This window comes from Limulus polyphemus, unplaced genomic scaffold, assembly GCF_000517525.1.
Source record: "Limulus polyphemus unplaced genomic scaffold, Limulus_polyphemus-2.1.2 Scaffold627, whole genome shotgun sequence".
NCBI classification, from domain to species: Eukaryota; Metazoa; Arthropoda; class Merostomata; order Xiphosura; family Limulidae; genus Limulus; species Limulus polyphemus.
This window is the reverse complement of record NW_013666237.1, coordinates 179,007-187,289: the sequence shown is the minus strand read 5'-3', so window position 1 is coordinate 187,289 and position 8,283 is coordinate 179,007.

Here is an 8,283-nt window from a genome sequence, read left to right as displayed (position 1 = left end):
ATCGAACTTAAATTGAAACAGTCGTATATATCTAACACGGATGGTTGTAACAATGTTATGCAGCAGTAACAATAAAATACTACTCTTGTGATAAACAGTACTGGATGGTTGTACCAAAGTTATGCAGTAGTAACAATAAAATACTTATAGTGTTATAAGCAGTACCGGATAGTTGTAACTTATCAACTATTTTGCCCATCTGGTTTTATCATCACAATCCAGCATCTTACCGGTAATGTTAAAGTATTCTGTATGCTTCAATGTTTCAAATAAACACGACACAAAAGACCTCTTGTATAACCCAACAGACACAAAGGAACCTTAGTATCAAGTATAAATTTTACTTACGTTGCAAAAAATGTAGTTTCTTTGTTTATAGCTTTGGAGAGAAGACCACTTGTTGCCTATTCTTGAAAAGGAGAACGAGAGATGTGCGCGTACGCCATTAGTCAAGAAATAGCGCTCCCTTGTGTATACTTGCAGAATTATAGCAGTTATTACAACTTGCCAGCGTTACAACCAACCCTGGTCTTCCTTATTCGTAATATTTCTCCTTTACGTACTTGTTGGAAGTTTCTTAATAACCTTATTAAAATAAAGATAATCTTGACTTAACCTCTTAGATTTGTTTGAGCCTCTTTCAATACTTGATGTATATTTATTTATCTAATAAATAAAATAACTCTGATATGTATAATTGTGTTATGTTTCTTTTTATTTACTTGTGAAATGTCTCTCCTCATTTTTTAAATCATAAGCTTATAAAAAATAAATGTAATGAACAGGTAAGTCCTTGGATTTTATCTTTAACCTTCTTTTAATTCTTGATAAATATGTATTTTCGATACTTATAAGGGTTTGGTTTGAGTTTCGCGCAAAGCTACAGGAGGGTTATCTGCGCTAGCCGTCCCTAATTTAGCAGTGTAAGACTAGAGGGAAGGCAGCTAGTCATCACCACCCACTGCCAACGCTTGGGCTACTCTTTTACCAACGAATAGTGGGATTGACCGTCACTTATAACGCTCCCACGGCTGAAAGGGCGAGCATGTTTGGTAGGATGGGGATTCGAACCCACGACCCGCAGATTGCGAGTCGAGCTCCCTAACCACTTGGCCAACTTATGAGGAAGAAAAAAAATTGTGTATAATTATTCTAATCTAAACATCACTTGTTATTACCATTGCACGTCCAAACAACCTATTTCTTTTAGGAGATCATCGTTACGAAAACTCGCACATTTATTTTCTTTAATGTAGGGATGGTTGAAGGGGAACTATCGTTCCCAAGCAACCCTGTTGGAAGTAGGCTTTTCTTTAATGTAGGGATGGTTGAAGGGGAACTATCGTTTCCAAGCAAACCTGTTGGAAGTAGGCTTTTCTTTAATGTAGGGATGGTTGAAGGGGAAAGTGCGTTCCCAAGCAACCCTGTTGGAAGTAGGCTTTTCTTTAATGTAGGGATGGTTGAAGGGGAGCAAACGTTCCCAAGCAACCCTGTTGGAAGTAGGCTTTTCTTTAATGTAGGGATGGTTGAAGGGGAAACGTACGTTCCCAAGCAACCCTGTTGGAAGTAGGCAGCCATCACGTTGTTTTCTCCTTCTTCAATCAGAATTCCCGCCACTGCTAGTTGTTGTTTTTTTTGTTATTGTATTTTTTGTAATGTGGGGATAGTATCGCATTTTCAAGCCAAGGTAGGTCAATCTCTCTATTGTTCTAACCTTTTGAACATTTCTCTTAATTAACACGAGTGTTACTATACTATTAATTCACACTTTTGTTTTTAACACTGGCATGTTGTAGTCACTTTGTAATCTTATTTAAGGTTAAAATGAAGAAGTAGATTACCTATTTATGTAAAATCATAGTCACTATAAACAGTTAAAAAAATTGTGTCTTACACAATTATAACTCTTATAAGAAAGAGTTGTAGATTCTGTTGTGAATACTTACATTCATCAAATGTTACAGAATTTATATAATACCCTTGTATACAGCTGCCTTCGTTCCTTACGAAAAAAGACATACAACTCGCGTCGTACAGTTTCATTAGGGGACTTTGGGATTGTAGAAGATTTGTGTTTCAAAGCATCTAGATTATAAATTATTTAAAACTCTCGAAGATTAATGAAAGTCAGAAACGTATGGAATGAGGCAGTTACTAATTATTCACTTAATGTTGACTGAGAATTGCTAGTCATTTTTCCAACTTGTTATGTTTCACAGTGTTCGGAAATGTCTCGAGTGGCCCGACTTCGTCATTTCTTACAGATGTTCTATACGTGCAAGTCAGTTACGGCTCCGCTAGCATGGCACGTTCCTGCGAAGCTTTGACGTTATTAAATTACCTAAATTCACGCAGTATATATTAACGAATTACTATTTCATGCAAACTCGAGCAAGAAGCTTATAGTTTGGTAAATAGAGGCGGGTCTACTTTTATATATGAAAAATTAGAATATAAAATACGTGTGAGTTTAAAAAAAGACTTTAGGGAGTTGCAGCTCTAATATTCATGTCAGTTGTTCAGGCTTTCCCACAAATCTCAGAGATTCTAATTCTTGTCTGAATAAAAGTCCCTGCTTTTAAATACTGACAATGCTTCTAAACGAAATCTGAGAAGAAAAACATTACTTGAGGTGTAGTTTATTATTTTACATTAAAACAAAGTCGTCTTAGTCACGTGATAAAAGCTTGGAATACTTTATGAAACTTCTCGCTCTACGTTACGTTTATGAAAAGAAGGCTAACAAAAACATCCATTTTTACAAATGTATTAATACTAAATATACTAGATAATAGTTTTTCTATTTTAATAAACTAAAGACTATGAACTTATGTTAAATGTTACATAATTGGTATTTTGCTGCGGATATTTTTCGACATTTAAAAAATCAACAGAAGTTAACAAAAACAACATAATTTATAAAGGGACGAAATGCTTCAAATTAGAATTCAACATTTCATCAATACGTGGTATAAAAACCTATTATTTCTCCATTAAAGTGAAGCATTCTGGATAACGGTTATAATTTTGTAAATTAGTACAAGCAATATATCAATATATCATGCATTTTCACATGAACTTGTGTAGGTTACTTGTCGGCAAAAATTTCAAACCCCTTCTTCCACACCCCCGTTGCCTTAGCAGCGTGTCTAAAGGCTTCTAATGATAAAAATCATATTTTAATACCTGTGGTAGACAGTGCACAGATAGCAATTCTAGAGCTTTGTGTTAATAAAAAATAAAAACAAGCGCCCCTAGTATGCTACTAATAAAAATAACAAAAAAGGCGAAAACTGACGCATTCTTTCCGAGTTTTTAACAGATTTTATTTTAGTATCGCTAAAAAGGTTAGCACGTATAAAATGTATCTTTGCCTTAACTTACAGATTTATAATCACTATTAGCTAACTATATGTTAGCAACGTTTCTATGACTCGAAGTGTTGTAACTATAATATCTAACAATTCGTGAAATCTGAACGAATAAATGGTTACTCGCGATTCCATAGGTTTTTGTTCCGAAATCTCCAACCATAGACGTCTATATTTTAAAACATTAAATTAACAAAAAGCTAGCTTCCTCTGCTGTATAGCAAAATAATAATATAGTAAAATACTGACTGTTTGAGATAATTTTATAATTGAACTCTGTATCAGGCATGAAGGATCATAATAAAATTAAACTTGGTATAACTAGATTTCGCGACTAATGCCCATCAGTTGATGCGATTCTTATTAAGAAAGAGCAACTATGAATGTAATTATGTTATATTTTATAACAAACCAAAAGAAAACGGTTTGTTTCAGCAAAATGATTGTATTACCAAACCGCTAAAAGCATCGTTTAGAAGTATCATTGTCCTCTGAATAACGAACCATGTAACTGGTGTGATCCATCCGCTGTCTTCGTATATCAAAGAACATTCCACAGGTCAAGTCAGTTTAAATGGAATTGTCGGTATACCCGGACATCACAATCAACCTGGTTAATCCATGTTGCAATGATAGTAACACACATACACGATAAATGAGTTAAAATCAATGTTTATCTCGAAATATTCCATTTATTGCGATGTTTCAAACAACCGCTCTCTTCAGATTCCACATTAAGACTTAATTACATGTTGGTATGTTTTGTTGTTTTCTGGTATACGCGGGAAAGTTTCTTCGTAGCATATCATGCCCTGAAATTGTATAACCCACTTGTGAATTCTCAACATTTTTCAAATTTAAAAATAGTCAGGTTATAGTGTGTATCTCTGCATTAAAGAAAATTACGTTATTAACAACTACAACCCCAAATGCGTTAAGTCGGCCCTTGTATTATTCAGGTTATGAAATTGTTTTGTTTTGTTGGTAAGTGCAAAGCTACATAATGGGCTTTCTGTGCTGTGCCCACCACGGATATTAAAACTCGGTTTTCATCGTTACAAGCCTTCAGACTTACCGCTGAGCCACTAATGAAAGTGGATTTATGTACTCTAGAGAAAAGGTAGATTATCGCAAATATAAAATGTAGCTGTCAGACCTATTAATTCTAGGATAATACCCCACATTCCAGACTTAATTTTCATTAATATTTTCCCAACCTGTACAAGGAATGACGTATAACATTAACTTTAAAAATTGAAAACAATCACTTTTTATTTATCTTTATTTCCTCGAGAGTCATCCCTCAATGGCTCAGCAGTGTTTGATTCCCATGGTGGGCGCAGCGTAGACAGCCCATTGAGTAGTTTGCGTTAAAAAAAAATCCTCATGTGATATGTAAACGTAATGTACACTCTGAATTGAACTCTGATCTAATTCAGATGACGAAAAATTTGTTTGTTTGGAATTAAGCAAAAAGCTACACAACGGGCTATCTGTGCTCTGCCCACCACGGGTATCGAAACCCGGTTTCTATCGTTGTAAGTCCGCAGTCATACCGCTGTGCCACTGGGGAGGGAGCATGATGGGAAAGACAAAACATTTGTCCAATAAAGTTATTTATTATAAAGTGTTATTTCGAAAATGAACGAGTCTTTGTCTCCATTAACAGACGCAATTCAAATAAAATGAATGAAAAACACTATTTCTTATTTTTATTTTATTCACTGAAACTAATCTGCATTGTAAATTTTCCATGTTAAATACACAAACAAACAAAAATGGACGTTACACAAGTCTGCAAACAATTACACCCTGAAAAAAAAAAACATACCCTGGACGGAAACAGAGAGAACAAAAACATTGTATCTTTTATCTTGTTTCACTCATTCCTTTAACCTTAGCAAACTACATACCGTTTATCTAGAATATAATTAGCAAAACGTCTTTTATAAGTCTAATTTGTTCTACTTTCCTAACACATTTGAATGTATAGTGTTCCACTTAATGGCCATGTAAAACTTCAAACCCACCCTAAAATACGTTTGCTAGATCACCACTTAAGTACTGTTTCTTTCTGTGTTCCATATAAGGTGATGAATGTATTAACGAAAGATTCTTATTTGCTACTGATTGGTCCGTGAGTTGGTTTATAATCTCATTCTCAGCGGCTACTCATAATTATTCATATAGCAGAAGGCTTCTAATACGTGAGATGTAACCTGAAAATATCACATATTCCGTAAACCTTCGCACTCTTACACGAACAACTTCTTAAGAGTAGAAAGCGCCCTCTGTATTAAGTGAGTGTGTATAACAAGCAATGGGGTGAAATTATTTTCGAACTAGAACTAAAAGTAGTTCGTAAGTACTGAATACGGCTAACGTATTTATATTAATAAAAAAAGCGAAACTTTAAATACAACATGATGACGTGCACAAAAGACAGAACATTTCTTACACATTGAAGAAGTAAACTTTAAAATGTGTATTTAACCAAAGCGTTTTCTTTGCACGAATGTTTACATTTTCACTGCATTTCTTTTATATAATCAATTTTGTGTTTTAAACTTTAATAGAGTTAACGTAAGTTCCTATCAGGAAGTTTAATCTCCTGATTAAATTCCTCTTATATGTTTCCTGCTCGATGTTTTTTTTATTATATATATATATATACATATCCGAACTAATTAGATATAAAACTCAGTAAAACAACTAAAAACGTACCCCTGCAACACAACGTTTCTCAACATTATCACTGATAAATTACCTGGACGCTGTAGATCAATGTTTGCTTAAAGCAAATACGAATAAATATACTCATTTCCAAACTGGATATGTTATATTCAACTTACTTATCTCAGCTTAGATGTCACCTTGTCATCATAAAACATTAAGCATTAACAAAGGAAAAATAAAAGTTGTAACAATCTTATATCTGCAGTCAAACACGATTTTTCTGGAATCTTGTTAAAGCTTAAACGATTTAATTGCTTCGCCATGTTAAGCGTTTTACACTGCAACCTAAACTTTTATCTGCTTAAGTAGGTGGGTCTCTTGGGCACGCAATTAAAAAGGTTCGAACCCCGCGGGTATTTATTATTATATCTGAAACTAATGAATTGTTAAGCTTACAAATTCGTTTGAAAATATGTTCGAATAACGAGTTTACAAGGAATATACAAGAAGATTAATTAGATTTCATTATTTCTATCCTAATGTAATTCTGCTAAATTTATAAAACAATTAAGCTTACTGAGATGTCATATTTACGTTGCTTGTAATGACTTCCAAATATAAGTGTAAATGAACGGTTTTGGTGTAAACTTATTTCGTTGTGTAAAAATCCTTCGTTCAAACACACTTCGGTGATTTCAGTCTTATAACAAAGAAAAAACATTAATAAAATCTTTCACAAGAAAGCATAAACTGTTAAGTAAGCACTTTGTTAGAATATTATGTACTTGCAAAGTCACTTGTATTTTGAATTAAAACAACATATATTTTAACAGATTAAAAAGTGAAATGAATACATAATAGTTGCTTTAACGTTTAGTATCTAACAGTAATTAGTAGAGAGAGAAACACAAGACTGACAAAGAACACAAAATACGTGAATACAACTAAGGTAACTATACAAAGTCCGAACAGGAGATACTGGAGAGTGACTGTTATTGGAATTTTTAGCTCCACCAATAAACATTATATAGAAATCCCCGTTGACATCCTATGATGGAGCACCAGTCACGTTTATAGTGCGGCTTTAATTATCTACTTTACGAGTATTGCAACCACACGTTAATTACGTTCTTTTGAATCGAGATTTTAATATTCTTAGTTTTTAACATTGAGAATAAGCTATCGATTTGGAAAGAAATCTTAGATCGTTTTGTCGTGAAATTCTACACAAATCAAAGAGCTCTACACCAAAGGATGTTCCTCCTATTGTTTGAAACTAGACAATTGTACAGAACATCAACAACTTAGAAAACCAATCCATAAAAAGATACATATTTATAAAATCCTAATGACTTACTTCTATTTAACATTTCTACTTTAATTATCTGTATTATTATATCTTCACTATTATGAAAATCTGTAATTATTTTATTTCGATATTGTATAGAATATTACAACGCTATCCATTCTAATTCGGATGTTGTCTGCAAGACATTATAGCTTGTCTGTAATACACGTTTACTGTTGTATTTCGAGGGGGTAAACACTGCAACGGGACAGGCACATCGTTCCTATAAATTAATTCAAATGTAAAAACAAACATAATAGTTATCTTCCTAACTAATTGGAAAGAGCGCATCATGTTGACAAAATTGATCATCACTAAAAAGAAATATTACCAGTATTTATTTCTGCATATCTAAACTAATATTTAGTGTCAGTTGCAAATACATTCTACAAGTTAAAAACATTCTGCATGTTGTCAAAGAAATATTACCTATGAAGAACTTGGATTTTTTAATTGTCGGTAAGCCACTATTTAAATGATAAGAATTGGGTTTCTCTCGTTCGTTGAAAGAATATACAAAAAAAAGGTGACGTACACACATGTGCAGAGAGTATACCAAGGTCCCTGAGCGTCTGCACAATGTCAAGTATAGAAAACTGACACCTATAGGAAATCAGATTGGAGAAGATGGATCGATCGATATAATCTACCTACATTAATAATACAACCCTGTGACAGAGATGGAATACAACTGAATGTAGTAACGCATCACATTTCCTGCAGAAGTAGAGTAAACGGTTCATAGACACTTCTATAAATTGCTCGAACAGTTCAACATTATATGAATCATTATTTACAAAAGGAAATCAAAGAAAAACTCACTTCAATTAACTACAAAGTTTGGCGGGCATGCTTTAGTTCTTTGAAACAATTTGGTTGATATTTTCG